Consider the following 17,228-nt stretch of genomic DNA (forward strand, 5'->3'; position numbering starts at 1 on the left):
TTATGGCATCCACCTAGTCATTCGGCAAGTCCAGTTCAAAGCCCAGCTGAGAGGGTTAATTGAGTGAGAGTGATAGACATCCAGTTTCTTTGTCCACATCCTTCTCCCTCCATCTGGCCTCCACAGCCCTAACCCAGTCAATTAAATTCAGGCCTGTCAGATCAAACAGACTTCCATTTACTTTTATACACATAACAACCCCCAATAGAATGCACGGAGAAGGATGGCAGGGTGTTGACTTTTATACTCAGTGAGGAAAGAATCAGGAGAAGAAAGCTGACATTTGAGGAGTGGCGAGAGCCATGCCCAGAGATCCCGTGACGCATGCACTGCCCATCAACAATTCACAGATGCTTGTGTTCAATTAATAGAGTGCCTGTTGACGATGTTTGATGTGCTTTTAGAGACAGAGAATAGGCCACTTCTTCATCTCTACTTAACAGAAGCATAGACATGAACAAGTGGACACACACACACACACACACACACACACACACACACACACACAGTCAGCCTTTTTCTAGTATTGTTGATTAATGGTTTCATAAGCTGACTACATTTTCTGTAATGTCTCTGGAAATTGTCCTGGTCATGTTGCTGAAGCTGCACATAATAATAATGAAGGAGGAAAGGGGTTGCAAGTACACAGTTACATTCTTAAAAGAAAATGCTATATTATGTGTGAATATTAGCCAGTCAGCCTTTTTACCATATAGATTATGTCATATATGTCCTCTTCTATAATGCCTACTATATGAGACTGTTGAGGTTAAGGTCATAGATACATGCTTTGGATGCCAGATTATTGTGCTTCTGATCGTGATCTATCCGGTGTCTTTTTGCATTTGCACACTGTAGCTTATGATTCCTATTCTTTCCTAGACAAATGGAGTCCAATTAAATGTACTCATCCACCACTAAGTTCACGTGCACAAGGTTGTGATATGCAGTTGTAAAGAGCAGTTACTGTAGTTACTTTGCATTACTTTGTCATCCATACAAACTTTCACAGAATGGAACTGGGAAAAAACATAAACGAGCAACAGTTTGTCAGCAAGAAAATAAAAACGAGGCAACAGTAAACAAACGTTCACCAAACCTGGATATCAGGCCCAGTTAAATTAGCCTGTGTTTAGTATCCTGTTCTCGTTCTCGCCTCACATGAAGGAACTGGGGTCATGGCTGAATGGCAAAAAGGCCAGAGACTGCAGGGGGTTAATGGCAGCCGCGTCCAACATGGATCCACTTGGCCTCCTGCACATGAGACCCTTTCAGTGGTGGCTCGGGACCCGAGGGTTCTCTCGAAGAGGCAATCCACTCCATACAATCAAGGTCACGTGGCAAGCCCCATGTGTCTTAGATATCTGGAGAGATCCCAGGTTTCTGTCCCAGGGCCCCGTGTTGATGTGCCATCTGCTGTGGCACATCAACAGCCTAGAGATGCTGGCCATGCTTCTAGCTCTGAAACATTTCCTGCTAGACCTCAGAGGTCATCATGTGTTGGTCTGTTTGGACAATGGTCTCTTATATCAACCACCGGGGGGGGTCTGCGCTCAGGCCTCTTGTATAAGCTGGCGCATTGGATCCTCCAGTGGGTACAGGGAAGCTGCTCTCCTTAAGGGCAGTGTATATCCCGGGTCATTTCAATGAGCATTAATATGCGTGCAGATGCTCTTTCGAGAGCAAGGGCTAAGTCCCGGGGATTTCAGTCCCTCTAGTTCACCCTTGCCCAGAGTTCTGGAGACTGTGGCTCCTGAGGGGGCACAGCTAGACATTCCACCAAGATGGTAGAGACTATTCTCCAATCCAGAGCTTCCTCCACAAGGAGGTTGTATGCTACTAGATGGCCCCTGTTCAATTGGATCCAGTTAAGTGCCTGGTTGGTTCAGTGCTGGAATTCCTTCCAGAACAGTTCGCCAAAGGGGGTTGGTCTACACGTCTGCTGTTTCAGCATATAATGCCCCCTGGTGAGGCAATCACTGGGTAGAGACCCGCTTGTGACGCGTTTTCTTCGCAGCACATAGGGTACCTGTGTGGGACTTGGCCGTTGTATTGGAGGCTCTATCTGAGCCTCTCTTTGAGCTATTGGCTGAGGCATCCTGTAGGTTCCTCGCAGAGAGTCGGGAGGCCCTCTTTAGGCCCTCTCTGTGGCCCCCTTATTTCTGGAGTTTACTCTGTAGGTGGCACAGTTGTGTTAATATGCAAAATGACTCTCTCTCTGTAATGCCACGTGTTGTTATATTGCGTTTTTGTATAGTATTGATGGTTTCTATAATTGCGACATGATAGGGATGGTATTAAGAGGTATATTTAGTCGGGTAAGTCCTCACTGAAACAAATGTACGGTACCAAATGCATGGCCTGCCACTGCTTAGTGGTATTTGGATTTGAACTCACAACCTTCTGATTAAAAGTCCAACATCTTAACCACATATTGAAAATCCTGCTTTTTTTCATTATCACACTAAATACATTTGAATTCACTGTATTCACTATGCATATGATGATCAAAAAGAAAAGTTGTTTAATTGCACAAGCTTTTGTTAATCAGTGTTCCATATCACAGTCCAATTAGAAACTTCATTATTTTTTTTGTTTGATTGAATTTATACTAACTCTAAAACGATATTTGTAACAAAACCTCATAATCACCATTTACAGTGATAGGCACGCATATTAATGCTATTTACAAGTAGAAGCAACACTTTAGGATCCTTTCAGTTTCTCAATTTAATGACTGCCAGTCTTGAAGATGACTAAAGTTAAAACTAGGCTAATTAATGTACCAGTAAAAACTATGGCTACATTTCTGTGTCAGAAAAACACAATAAGTATGCACATTGACCTGAATTCCACATTTTACAAACAAAGAGAGCTATGTCCATATCTGAGAAAGACATTGAATAAATAAGAGCTGTCTCTATGTACCAGATTTGTGAGATTCCTGTTTGCTGTCGCTGTATCTTTGACCCTGTCACACGTTACATAGAGTCTCTATACAATGCCAAATGCACTGAAAAAAGGAGACATCTCATTTCAAAGAAATGATCAACATGCTGGCAGGGATCAGGGCACATCTCTTTGTTTCCCATTCAGCTCTTACTCAGAGTAGCATTTCCTCATTGCATGCTTTAAGCATGTCAGAAAAAGCAACATTTACGCTGACACCTCCGACCTCATGAACACACGTAGGCGAAAGGTCTTCCTGATGTCACTTGCAATCTCATTTTATTCTATGAATGGCCTGACAGTGCCGACATATACAGGCCATGCAGGACTTGTGATGTGATTGAAATTGGACATTATCTGATGACAGCCACAGCCAGTGACTGTCGCCAGTCTCATCAAAGTGAGAATCAACAGGTTTCAGCGGAGGTAGCAGAGAGCAACCCCTCTGACATGAAATGGCGTTAAGAACATTGGCAAAAAAATGACTAATTAAAAATAATAAATGAAAGAGGATTTAGCTCTTTTTTTAAGAAAAAGGTCACCAGCTGTCAGACCATGGTCAGATAGAATATCAAATTAAACCAACTGTCCTACAATTGACCTCCCAACTCCTCCAGCAGGATGACATCAGTGTAATATTTACGGCTGACCTTTTCTTGGTGTTGGCATCTCATGGTATAAGGTCTTTCTTCTAAAGACTAATTTATGCCTTTATTCTCAGTAACTGTTTATCCTATTCCTGGGCCAGGATCTGGGTTCATTCCAGAAGCACAAGATAGGACTACATACTGAATGAGAAACCAGTCCATCGCAGGGTACCAAGCACTGACTCTACTTTTTTTCAACATTAAACCTATTATGTTCATACACTAGATACTATTTTTGGAAAACCAGTAAAAACACTTGGATTTAGCATAGCGATCAATGTTAGTAACACACCATAATGTATTGCTGACAGCTGACAAAAATCTACATCTGCAATTATAAAGCATGTTTCCATAGGTGTTAGGTGATATAAAGACAATTGTCATGGCAGATTAGGGGCTTTTTTATAAAGCCGTCTCATAACCAGAACCAGAATATATTCTGAATATTATGTCTACGGTGGACTACATAAAATGTTAGTAAACAGGTATGTAACATGCAAAATATTAGATATTACAAAATATAACTATATGCAAATTATAATGTAGTTTATGTCAGATGTCATAAAGGTTTTATGCAGGTGTCATGTAGTCTTGTGAACCCTACCCTTAGGTGAACTGTTACCAGAAAGTAAAACTTTTTTATCAAGCATGTTATATGCTCACTGATGTTTAGATGAAAAAGTGAAAAAAATGTTTTTTTCACTGTAATTAAACTGATGAGGTTGTAAGGCAACCTTCAATTGAGTTATTTTTTTTTCCCCCAACATAATTATGTACATACACTGTCGCTCATAATTTCTGTGATCCTTAGCTTGTGACCTTGTCACACAAACATGTATTTCTCTTTAGCACTTAATGACACTGGAGCAGCCAGTAACCTCATAGATGTCAGTACATTTAATCACTCCAGGAATTCTGTACTACTGAACTACATAAACCTATCCCTAAAAGAGGAAAGGAACATGAGATGACACACACTTCACATTTATGCTGTCCAATGACAATAGGGATTTGTTGGCAATGTTAAGAGTGCAGGACTAAGTAACAGATATTAATTATCAACCAATCATTTACATCAGCCAAGTGAAGATCATTTAATGCAGTGGTCTTCAATCTTTGAAAACGTCATTTCAGCCAAGAAACAGCTATACCTGTAACAGAACCACTTCTGTTACCAGCCAATCTTGGACTCTAATCAACTATTAGCTGTGGCTCCTATTAGACTAGAATAAAAGCCTGCAGCTTCATCAGTGCTTTGCAGGGGGAAAAAAAGATTGAAGACCCCTGCTCTAATGTAACAATAAAGTAAACACAAATCGCAACTGTCACATCATTACTGTTTATTCCCAAGCTTCCACTTCTCACAATTCAAGCCCGTCATTCCTGGTTAGCTAGATGAAACAATCCCCTGAGAGAAACCCCACCACCACTTCTAGATGCTGATAGAAGATTAATATACTCTGTAAGCTTGCTTTCTTGATTCAGGTCACTGGCAAGGGCGACTCTCATACTTAAAAAAACGGGAAGGGCAATGACTCTATGAAAAGCTGTTAAGTCCCCATACAAGGTATACCAAAGTCTTGCTCCAACATTGCCCCATAATTATTTGAAGACTTTGTTCTCTGGCCATTAGATTTTGGCCTTTGCATGCTTAATGTTATCCTATTAACCTTGTCTAATTTATGCCTGTTTGCTAATTGTCTGACCCTGACCCTTTCTCTTAATGTGAGCATTGCTTTGTCCTTTTGTTTGTTTGCATCAGTGGTTAAAAAAAATAAATAAACCTGTGCCTCTGTCCATCTATTCACCTTTATGGCAAATACATGCAACCACTGACCTCTAATCCCCTGCCCCCATCTCCTTCCAATTTAATATACACATGATCCCTTTTTATCCCCTTCCCCCTTCTGTAGTTCAAGAACTACCAATAAAGAATGGTTAAAGATACATTATGTGGCACCTGACATTCCATTCCACATTTAGTCCCCAATTGTTGTTATAATAACTGCCACTCTTCTGGAAAGGGCATTATTAAGTCAGGTCAGGTACTAATGTAGGGTGAGGAGGCCTGGGGTGCAGTTAGCAATTCAATCCATTGAATTCCCAAGGTGTTCATTAGGGGTGAGGTCAAAACTCTATAGCAGGCAACTCAAGATCTTCCACTTCAACCTTTGTAACCCATATCTTCATGAAGCTCACTTTTTGTATAGGAGCATTGTCATGCTAGAACAGCTTTGGGTCTCCTAGTTGAAGTGAAGAGAATATTTAATGTTAACACATTTAAAGACATCTTATACAGTTGCGCACCTCCATCTTTTTGGTAAGTCTGGGGAAAAATCACATATGGCTAAAAAAGTCAGGTGTTTCATTACTTTTGTCCATAAAGTGTATATTGTGTCTTAAACAGTATCTTGAGTAACATGTGGAAAGAATATGCTTCTGTTATACTGCAGGAAGCCACTAAGTAATGAAAAGAACCAAACTCAGCACAAATCACTGGGTCAATAGGCACCAAATGGACCATTTCAGCATCTTCTATGACTGAACGGGATGATTATTGCACTTTTTAAAGATTCCACAATAGGATCAGCTTACTGTTATGGCCACGGTAATGTTGTGCTGCTTTTTATTATAAAATGAACACAGGGTTAACGAAAAAGTGACAGTTATGGCACATTTAGGAAACTGATTCTGTAGAAACAAGAGGTTGTGGTGTTAGGAGATTAATTTGGAGGTTATATCTGATTGGGTTTGTAAATCCTTTGACCTCGCAACAGGGCTCAAAAAGCAAACACAGTTGTATGATTATCTGCAAACAGCCTATTACTCTTGGTTTCTCACCTCATTCTGACTTGCTTTCACAATTCTTTTATCTATCCTCCACATCTCTGTTGGTCGTTTTGTCCAGTCGAGCTTTCAGTCTCTACTGCCTCCTAATCATATAGCTTTTACTTAGGGCACAGTCTATTGAAAAGCCATCTGAAGCCATAATCAATTACAACTGAATCAATAACACTTGGCTAGCAAAGAGCAAGGGGTGACAGAGCGCTCATTGAGTTGTCTATCAGATACTTACTCTTATCTCTGGATTTATTCTATCCTGCATTTACAGAGGGGATAGCAGAGTGGAGATGTGTGGCAGGAGTTCGAATTATTATACAATATGTTGAATAACATTTAAAAGTACTTAGGTAGCCTTTGACATACTTAATGCTTCTGGGTATTTGCACATTTCCGCACACATATAGACATACATGAATTATTAGATCATTTTGTGCACATGCAGCACAAACAGTAAAATAATAAACATGTGAAGTCATAACTCTGGGTGATGTTATGACAATAACAGAGAGATCTCTGTCTCCGATCACAAATAGCAGTCTGGAAATAAAGATGTTAGACTCATCCATCAGCACACTCCATCAACCGGCGAGTAATTGAAGACTGTTCCATCAGTATGTAGGATTTATTGTGGTGTGTATGTTTACGAACCTGGGCTTCGTAGAAATGACAAAAGATAAGAGGGTGAAAAGTGATTTATGGTATAGAGCAAAATCTCTTAGTGGGATTTCAGCACACACACATACACACACACAGACAACCACACACTATATAAGATACTTGCTTACTGCTGTTCAGTTATATGATGGCAGAAAATATAGATGGTGTGTTAACAACTGTAATGTGTAGAAAACAAGACTTGTCCATGCCAGTTAATGTCCATGCCAGACAAATCACTGTAGATACAACATATAGTAAAGAAGATAAAAAAATGGTAAACATCAAAAGTGATTACTACATGAAGAATTAAAGCATTTACATTACTTGGTAGATACCCTTATCTAGAGCGACTTACATTTATCGTGTCTCTCATTCATACAACTAAGCAGATATGGAGATAAGGACCTTGCTGAAGGACCCAGGTTGGTGTGGCTGGGATTTGAACTCATGACCTTCAAAGCCAAAGACCAATGCCTTGATCATTAAGCTACCACCTCCCAGAATGTCCAAAATGTCTGTGTGTCAGACCCAATAAGAAATACCCCAAACAGAACTAGGAATTTATAGCACATTTTCTGCAAATACATGACAGATTTTGCAATAAATTAATTAAGGACAATATATACTGCAATACATTGCACTAATGTGAATGAGTGTGTGTGTGTGTGTGTGTGTGTGTGTGTGTGTCTCTTGCAAAGGACTGGTACATGTATTCTCGTCTCTAGCCCAGTGCTCAAGAAATTAAGGAATGAAATTAATAAATAGATGAATAATGGGACTGGGATTGAAATTCGAACAGTGATTTGAGAGTAAATTCAACACTGGAATAAATTGGAATAAATATATTATAAATAAATAATTAGGCAGTTTTTAAAGGTAATCCAGTTGCTTTGTTAACTAGAATCTGTTTACATGCATTTGTAGGTTACTGCAACTTCACTGTATGTCCATGTAAAAAATAAATTTTGTCAGGTTTTCCCATCATAGAAGAGGGTGAAGGCTAAGACATGCATTCTTTGACACATGTAAAGCCACAGCACAGTCTGACACGCTACCTGACCTATTACACAAACATGATGCCCATGATAGGCTAGTTAGTAATATTATTATGTTATAAGGTTACTCATTGACCACAGCGCAACATTTAGCACCAAATTACTCTTCCATCTAAATAAGGCTTCTTTCAACTGATAATTAGAGCCCTCACCAAAACATCACACAGTACGAGACATTGGCCTTGTCTGCACAACGTCCACTACCTCAGCCTGATATTGTGCATATTGCATTTATTAAACGAAAAACTGCATATGTGAACTTTAAAGTACAGTCATGTTTTTTCAAATGATTTCTTTATTCCTTTATTTCTCATTCTTTTATTTACATGGTTACAATTTAAATTTTAATATGATTGACAGTGAAAATAAAGCATTTCATCTGTTCTCATATATAGAGCAAGGCCAATTTTGCTCTTTTGGCTCGCTTGGATTTGTATTTAAGAAAATGACCATTTAATTATGCATACGCTAATAATGGTCCCTTAATAGTTTACAGCACTATTCCTGCTAAGCTAAATGCATGCACAGACACACACAACAATTCAATTCAATTTTATTTTAATTGTGTATTGCTTTTAACAAACTAATCGAGCAGTTGGATGGCCAAGACACTGTGTGGGTGACAGCAGAAACAATTACTCTGAACAAACAATATATCAGCTAGGACAACCATATATAGGAAAGTTGCCTTACTTTGGTTTTAAATGGACATTGTCCCAAAACAAAAGATTACAATAATAAATTTTAAATTTTAAAATTAGTTTTTAAGTTTATCTGTGATGAGCAAGTCTGTGGTGATGGTGGCAAGGTGCCTGATATGATATGAGAAAGAAACCTTGAGACGAACTATACTCCAAAGGGAGCCTATCCTGAATGTCCATTAATTATAGTTACAGTTATAGTTCATTGAGCTCAAAAGAGCGAGAGAGCGAGAGAGATAGAGAGAGAGAGAGAGAGAGAGAGAGAGAGAGAGAGAGAGAGGAGTTGCTTTGCTCCTGTCTGGATAATATTTTCCAACAGAGCTGCCCACTTCCAGCACTACATTAGCTATAAGTTTAGCAAACCATTTTATGTGTTCAACACCTCAATATATGTTTAATCTTGTTAGAATAAAAAGAGTGGGGATGGAGCTATTGATGAATATTAACCAGACAGAAGCAAAGCAACACCAATATATGCAGCACTTATTATTATTAGAGTTATTTCTGTCCAAGTAGCAGAAGGACCTGTCCAAAAGAAATAGGTAGAAACAAAAGGATCATTGATTCAAATTCAAGATCTGCACCATTTAAAACATTATAGAAATTTGTAAAATTACACAGCATATACAGATATGAGTTTGCATCTACAGATATGAGTCTTCATGAGGCACACTGCATGTAAATGTACATGCAGGTCTTTTTCTTTTTCCTTTTTTTTACATTTAAATTGCTATTGTCAAATTTGTGAAAAACCCAGTTTACCCTGCTATTAAGCCATACTTTACAGAAACATTCATTCACTTTCACTTTTATTTTTTGATTACTTTCCTATTTTCTAAGTAGCAACAATGGGTTTTATGAACTAATACATTGATACTGAAATTATTGAAAAAAGAAATCCAGGAGAAGAGAATTCAAGTAGTGAGAAATAGGTGAGTGAGTGCTTAGGCAAATCTAAATCATTATTCATTATCTATGAGTCTCTCCCAAAAACACTGAATGCGAGAAGGGAATACATGTAGCTATACCTTCACATACTCGGTCACATCTTAGGGCACTTAGATTAGTTCATATACTTACTACCATATTCATGGAAGGTAGGAGTAACCAAGAAAACCCAAAGGAAACCTTAATGGACAAGGAGTCTGTGCACAGAAACATTGCACAGTAACCTGAGCTCAAGAACAAAGATCCTGTTCTCTAGCACTGTGATGCAGTAATGCTACTCATTGCAACACCATGACAAGTGTGGGTGGGAGGACAGTATTGGCACTGTGAATAAGGCAGGGGGTCATGATTTAAAGGTAATGAGTTCAATTCCCAACATCACCAAACCACCACTTTGCCCATGAGCAAGACCCATAACCACTCAGCTGTATCCTCTCAGTCATTTTAGATCGAAATGAGAGCAGCCAAATGAACAAATCTGCAACAGAATTTTTGCTTAATGACAAATGTAGATTCAACTATAGAATAATCGTAATTATGTAATAAATGTATATATTAATAAATAAATATATGTTGTATATAATTAATTATAAGTATGCCCCCAAGAAATTCTCTTGTGATATTTAATTTACTAAGGATCAAGCATCATGCTGGTGCCTGAGGATTCTTGGTGTGTCACATAGCTGCATGGACATCTGAGGAACTGGAAAGGAAACTAGTGCTGCGTGTCATGATAGAAGGACAATTCTATTGCCATTCGTGAACGCTTTGAAGCCCTTAGATGTGCTTGCTGTCATACTGCCCAAAGCCATAGTCACCGCATTGAGTCCTTATTCACGCCTCCGCTTCAAGTACACACTCACAGTATTAAAAGTGACACAGCTTTCACGTAACAGTCATGCAGGCTTGTCACATTTCTGACAGGATGATGGCAGGGATGGTGCACCAGCTGGATAGACTGAACTGATTAGCTTAAATCTCTGACATGAAAGCTTGAGCAATGAAAGCTGTAGGTTACCAATCAGCCAATTTAACAGGTTAAAATGAGCTAACAAACATGTCAAAGCACACAGCCTGTGGCTTTTCTGGCCTACTCATTGTCTTATCTGCTTCCTTGCAGACCCTCTCAACAGAAGAGAGACGATATCAAAGGCACTTACTGCACTGGTTGTTTACTGGTAATTATATCTCGTTTGGCCATTTTTCTTTCTCACTACATCTCACAAAGGCTGCTTTCATTGCAACACTCCAAGTTGGCTCATTTGCAAATATTATGCACATTGGTCTGTACATAATATTCCACAAACCATATATGTGCCAAAATGAACAAAATGTGTTTGAATACATTTACACTGCTAATTAAAAAGACATCTGGAAATATTAGGTTGGCATCTGACTTTCTGCAGTAAAAAAGACTACCATTTGAAACACTTAATAGGCCACAAATGCCCTGAATGCATGAAGCAACATCCAAGAACTTGCTGAGATAAAAGCAATGTTAGAGGCAGTGCAGAATGAAAGGACCTCTGGGAATTTGTTCATTGAATTCTTACCTTTCATTTGTGGCCTGTATGACTTCTTTCAGCCCACCATTCGAAACACTTAAGGGTGGTTTCAGAGACTTAGTAGGGTGTGAATCACACATCTGAACTAAAGTCTCAAATTCGCCACAGTTAGTCTGGTGTAAACCATATATAGGTTTTGATCAGACATCAAGCCAGAGACAGATTTTTTCCCTTTGGTTATAGAGACCTTCAGCAAACTAATCGAGCAGTTACTCTTTGACAGAGCGTGGATGGCCAAGACACTGTGTGGGTGACAGCAGAAACAATTACTCTGAACAAACAATATATCAGCTAGGACAACCATATATAGGAAAGATGCCTTACTTTGGTTTTAAATTGTGTAAAAGTGACGATCAGAAGAACTGTCCTCTCAGAGCTGATAAGACATTCACTGCCATGTTCACTACCAAGAGTTTTCTTTTCAGGCTTAAATCCATTTGTTCATTCATCTTCAGTGACTCATTTCTTAACCAGTAGTTCATGGTGGACCTTGAGTCTGTTTCACAAGATTTTACACTGAATTAGATGCCAATAACATATATAGTATACACATCCTTTCCTAGTGTCCATTTAGAGTAGCCAATCCACATTTCAACATGTTTTAGGGTGGAATAAGGACCTATGAGGAGTTCTTGGAGAAACTCAAACAAATAAGCAGAAAACTACCTACAGACTACCTCATACTTCCTTACAGGCAGTACAAAAGGTCAGGAACAACCCTGAATCCTGCAACTGTGAGCTGACAGAAAGGTTATAGCAACCCAGATAACCACTTTGTACAAATATGGAGAACAAAAAAACATCTCAAAATACACAACATATTAATCCTTAAGATAGAAGCACTGCAACAGCAGAAGAGCACATCAGATTCCAATTCTGTCAGCTAAGAACAGAAAGCTTTGGCTGCAGCAGACTCAGGTTTTCCAAAACTGCACAGTTGTAGACTTGAAAGACGTAGACTGGTCTGATAGATCTCAATGTATGCTGAAGCAAACAGATGGTAGGGTCAGAATTTGGCACTAACAGCATGAATCCATGGATTCACACTGCTTTGGCTCAACAGTCGAGGCTAGTGGAGGTGATGTAATGGTGTAGGAAATGTTTTCTTGGCACACTTTAGGCCCATTAATACCAACCAATTATCACTTCAGTACAACAGCTTATTGGTTAGAATTGTTCTAATGGCTACAGGAAGCAAGAAAATGGCAGAACGGGGGATCCACAGCATGAAATAACACCAGAGAAATCTGCAGTAATGTTGTGATGGAGTCATGTCATAATGGGCCAAAATCTCAAAAGAAATGATTCCAACATCTTTAAAATCCAAGCAAAGAACGACTGAAGTATATGACAGCATGAATGTATTTAGTTATGAATGAATTAGTGGATGTACATGCAGTGTCACCTGCTTTGGAAACAGTCTCCATATCCACTATGACTTTTATTAAGATAAAACTGGCTACAAGAGATGATACAATCAACACAAATGTACGTAAAAAGATAAGGCCCTGCAACAAAGCAATCAATATGTCAGAATTCTACAAACCCAAATCAAAACAGAATATGTAACTAAGCATTCCCAGAAAGTATTGTGACCATGTTTACGTTCCATGGTTCTTTTTCTCGAACATATACACAAAACACAGCTTTTCTGATCCTTTTCAGTCTCCTAGGGCCAGTCCAAGGTTTTTGACAAGAAAAACTTCGGGAAAAAAGTTCAGGGGGAAAAACGGACAGAAACAATAAAAGAAAAAATGCATTGTGTGAGGGGTGTGTGAGCTGCAGAATGGAGGCTGTGCTGATCTGAAGCTAGTCTTTTCCTACTCAGTAGTTGTTCTACTCTTTGGCAGCTCGATCCCCAAAGGCTAAGTCTGGGCCCGGACCGCTCCACCGCACAAGTTAAACTGAAGACTGGTGCAGATGGAGGCAAAGAGACAGGCAGCTGCATCAGCGTGAAAGCAGTGCACTGTTACACATCCAAACAGCCTGTGGAGGGATATCCATATAAGAAAAGATTCTGCTGAAAAGAAAGAAGGAAAGAAAAGGCTGTGCAAGATGTTGCAGAACATAAGCAGAGGCAGAAAGAGATGCAATAAATAGTCACCTCCTACACAATTAGGCCACCATGTCTGTAATTAAGGATAATAAATGTAGGAGGTCAAAGAGACACAAAACATTCAGTGTTCCTTTAGTGTTAATTTGATCTTCACCAGGCAGTCTGCAAAATGACTAAACCAAGCTGTAAGTATCAGATGAATGGGGTGCGTGTGCGTGTCTTCGTTTTTTTTCTAAGCGACTTCATTACTGTCACAGTTTATTAAAGCCGGTACTTTTATAAAGTCTAAATATTACCATTAATTTGCCATTTAAAAGAAAAATTTCTAATTAAATGAACTGCTCTCCTAAATAGATGCAATATTTAAATTGACCCATATTTTTTTTAGCAGCCATTCAAAAGGCTTCTTATAAGTAGAATGTGCAACTTCTTCAGATGATATGAGATCTTATATTGACAGTGATATGACAGAACCTTGATGTTTCATTCATTGTATTCTGTTTTCTGATGCACTCTACAAAAATCCCAATTCCTCATCTCTTAAAACAAGCAAATGTGCAGTAAGGAAAACCCCAAAGCTGTATGCTGCTAAAGAAAAAAAAACAATTATTAGGAATGTTTACAAGGTTCAATTGACCTGCTCTTGAAGCAGTGATATTATAAATATTTATTCAACGGCTTCTGACCAATCAGTTCAAAAACACAAAAGCACATTGAACAGCTCTGAAGATGTTCAGGTACTCTGATTGACACTGAGTGAGTTTATCTGTACTTGCTGCTGTAGTTCATATGTTGAATCTTTAAGAGTTATTTGGAATAATGTATTATACAACAAGCATGCATTATATACAACCAGAGTGCGGTGTCAGTAAATGCTGACTAGGTACCGAATTTATTTCGTTGCACAGAATAAGAAAAAAAAAAGTTTCACACTGACAAGTTGTATAAGAGAGCATATTTGCCATGCAAACAAAACATACTTTTGAATTATAGATAAAAATGGAATTCAAAAATAACAAGGCACAAGATATGCTTGTTTGAAATTAAGAATGATGTCCTTCTAATCATATATTTATTGACAATAAAAGCCAAATCCACCACTCATTCATCTTTGGTAGATTTAGAACCTACCCTGGGAACACTTGGTGCAAGGCATTCAACCATTAGTGGAAACCAGTTACACAATTTAGAGTAATAGAACACTTTTCCAGCATGTAAGGTACGTGGAGTACCAGTTGGAAATCCGCATGGATTGAACATGTAATACTCACTGCACTAGACTGCGAGATTTCTGCAGTCATTTACAATGAATTACTTGTCACCCTGTATGAGATGATCCCAATCAAATCTTGGTAACATAATATCTTCCCTGAAGTCAGATGATATAATGAAGATCCCCTAACAGTTCTCAAAGAATATTGCAGCATTCTGCGTACGTCATCAATCAGTAGGATTAGGGTACCTGCAGAAAATCGGGTTGTATAAACAGAACATTATTCACATGGAGTTGAGGTAATAAAGCATGCTGTGTTTACAGATTGCCATTATTACTACCGTGTTTGAAATTGCTCTGTATGATGTCCTCCTTTTGGTAATTTATAGACATATTTTGGATGACACAGCAATATTCAGTTTATTGAACAAATGTTTATGAACACCTGACCAGAAGATTTGTATGTGCATTTTGAACATTCTATTCTTCCACTCTTCTAGGGGAAGACTACTAGATTTGGAGATTTGTGCTCATTCAGCCACATGGATGTTAGTAAAGTTCTGATGTAGGGTGAGGAGGCCTGTGGTGCCTTTAACAGTTCAATTAATCTCAAACGTGTTTAATAGGGTTGAGATCAGAGCTCTTTGGAAGGCCACTCAAGATCTTCCACTCTGAACCAAGTAGACCATATGTTTCTGGAGCTGGCTTTGTGCACAAAGCCATTGTCATGCTGAAACAGGTTTGGGTCTCCTAGTTCAAGTGAAGGGAAAATGTAATTCTTAACACTTCCTATGCAATTGTGTGCCTCCAACTTTGTTGCATCAGTTTGAGGAAGAATCACATATGTCTGGAAAGGTCAGGTGTCCCGAGGGGATAAAGACGTGAAGCGGTCTAAAAAGTACAACCTGTTGTTAAGCTGTTGACTTTCGATTCCAGGTCTGTTGGTGATCACAACTCAGTTTTAATCTGTAGAGAGAGTTGAGCAGGTAACAACACGACAGTACTTAAGGATTAATTTAGAGATTCTCAATCACAATGGGCTCATCATTTGAAGTATGTTTGTTTACAATGTTTGCTAAGGGACACAATACAGGCTAATCTAATTTTAGAAAATGCAAATTAATCAACATTTTGCAAGTACTTTGCTGTTGTCTGTCTATTTTGGATACACTGGCACTAAATTTACATGAACAGAGGGGTTCTTTTGCAATGTGCATTTATTGTCTGCAACAGCAAAATGGCTCAGGAACCACCATGCCAACCTACAACCTATTCTCATTTTTTGGGTTAAGTGAAGTCCAGTGTCATTTTTTGGAAGATATACTCCTTTGAAGCACTGAAATTGTGAATGCATTCAGTGTAGACCTGCATTTCACAGATAAAGGCATTTTTTTTGTCCAATCTCGGGGTCATGCCACAGAGGCAGAGGCACTGACATGCTCCACTCCACAAAAGGTGAATGGGGTGAATATGTGGAAAGAAGCAGATAGTGATAGAGTTCACAGTACAGACAGTGTGCACCTCTGACTTGATCTCGCTGCTGCCCTGCGGAGATCTAGTGAGCGTGAGCTATCAGGAGATGCTCAAGGATTGAGCTCCTCGGGTGTCTATATTCACTCCAGCCTGGGGGTTTTAATGGAGACAGACACACCACGCTTCCTTCCATCTATTACAATTAGAGTGCCACTGCTGAGATCTTCTGAGAATATCTATCTCCATAGTCTTAGCAATGCTACGACTGCACATGAGAATCCTTCAATAGAAAAAAATAATGGTCTACATGATGATAGACCTACCAGGAGCCATTTACATGTGACATGTCCATGAGTTGCTGATGTGCCGAGATTTCCGATTCTACTGCAGGAATTGTTGGAATAATGAATATGCATTGGATTTTAATTATTTAACAGGGCTCTAAAATCCTAATATACCCAAACATGTCCTTAAGCCAAGAACCGATCTGAACGCAAACCACATTTACTGCAACCACCACGTCGAGGACGAAAAAAAGGAGCCGAACAAATTGTCCTACTAGACTGCTGTCTGCAATTTTAACCGCACTCTTTGGCTACAGGAAGCTTACAGGATATCCATCTATGTCACAACGACATGACAAAACTATGTGATCCACTTCTGAGAGCAAAACTCTCTGTTTGAGGTCTTAATCAGGTTAGAAGGCTTCAGTGCAGACCAAGCTGCAGGGAAGCATCCAGGCAAGCGAGCATCATTACTGCTGTATTGGAAGATTTGATACATGCCAAGAAGTTTGCTGTTGAGTGAGTAACAGAGGCAGAAAGAACATCTCTGTGTGAGGCAAGCATCCGAGATTAAGGTTCGGCTTCTCCGCAATCCCCTCTGCCTTTTATTCGAGTTCTTATCACATCAGGGATTTATTCCTTTTTTTCCAAGGGTTTAGGCATTGTTAACTCAATTTGACAACCCTTTATCAGCAAGTGTCTATCAGACAAGGAGACAAAGATAAAAAAAAAAAAAAAAAGCCCAGAAGTGGTTTGAGGTAAACACGTCACAGTCAACTTCTAAATAGAAACAGAAGAGCATGAAGAACAAATCCTATTGCCATGTTTCCATAAAT

This window comes from Silurus meridionalis, chromosome 12, assembly GCF_014805685.1.
Source record: "Silurus meridionalis isolate SWU-2019-XX chromosome 12, ASM1480568v1, whole genome shotgun sequence".
NCBI classification, from domain to species: domain Eukaryota; kingdom Metazoa; phylum Chordata; class Actinopteri; order Siluriformes; family Siluridae; genus Silurus; species Silurus meridionalis.